This window comes from Tupaia chinensis, unplaced genomic scaffold, assembly GCF_000334495.1.
Source record: "Tupaia chinensis unplaced genomic scaffold, TupChi_1.0 Scaffold000558_1, whole genome shotgun sequence".
Classification (NCBI taxonomy): domain Eukaryota; kingdom Metazoa; phylum Chordata; class Mammalia; order Scandentia; family Tupaiidae; genus Tupaia; species Tupaia belangeri.
Window position 1 is genome coordinate 1877443 of NW_006160070.1, and position 973 is coordinate 1878415.

A 973-nucleotide genomic window follows, 5' to 3' on the forward strand; every position below is an offset into this window, starting at 1 on the left:
CCGGGGCCCAGTGGGCGGGCGGCTGGCTGCCCCCCGGGTGCAGGGGGGCGCTGGGGGGCCGGCAGCAAGGTGTGCTCAGGGTGACTGTCTTCAAGGGGGAATCCGATGACTCCATTCTCCGGCTGGCCAAGGCTGACTGCATCGTCTCCAAGTAAGAGGCCGGGGCGGGGACAGGGACAGGGACGGGGACAGGGACGGGGTCCCCAGTCAGGGCTCTGACCTCTCTCTCCTCTTGCAGGAACTTCTGAGGGCGAGGACCCTCAGGCCGGGCTGAGACTTGTCCTAAATAAACAGTAAAAACTTCTCCACGTGTGCTGGCTGGTGCTGCGCCTGTTCCCCGCCAGAGGGGACCGGTCACGGGATGGGACAGGCTGCTCAGAGAACAAAACTGGGACTGAATTTGATGCAAAACCAAGTTTACTTCAGACGTGGGAAGCACACTCGGGCGGGGGCACATCCTAAGGCCAGACAGTGCCCAGGTGTGGCACCAGCTCTGGTTGTGTGCAGTCACAGCAGAGCCAGGCCCTCTTGAAGTGCCGATGGGACACTAGGCTCTCCAGGTTCAGGCTGTGGTCTGGCTGAGACGTTGGCTTTGTTGCAGGAACTAATACCACATGGTGGCAGCCTACACATCTTAGCCACGTGGGAGGGCTGCATGTGGCCAGGGGCTGGCATTTGCCCCAACAGCAACATACAAGGTGCACATGGTGGGGAGCCAGGCAGGCTTTTGGGACGGTGCCTCCCGGGGGATGGTCGCTGGGCATGCAGCTGCATCACAGTTGAGTGCTGCCCTTACCGCAAGTGTTGGGCTGGAGGGCCTGCCCTTGGCTTGAACAGACAGCTGTGTGCTGAGCAAGGCCAGGGTCTGGCGTCCATCCCACACGGTCTCGGCCGGGAGGGTTAGGGAAGAGAAACGGCTGTCCCTCCTGCTGGAGCCGGGGCGCCATCACAAGGCCAGCCGCCCCTGTGGCAG

General features: G+C 62.7%; 1 long non-coding RNA gene across 1 annotated transcript; it reads left to right on the top strand.

Annotated features, from left to right (window-relative positions):
* The first annotated feature begins 6 nt into the window (after nucleotides 1-6).
* On the top strand, nucleotides 7-304 carry LOC102501586 (uncharacterized). Its single transcript, XR_335868.3, has 2 exons — nucleotides 7-151; nucleotides 239-304. It is a non-coding gene; the product is annotated as an uncharacterized LOC102501586 (long non-coding RNA).
* The last annotated feature ends 669 nt before the right edge of the window (nucleotides 305-973 follow it).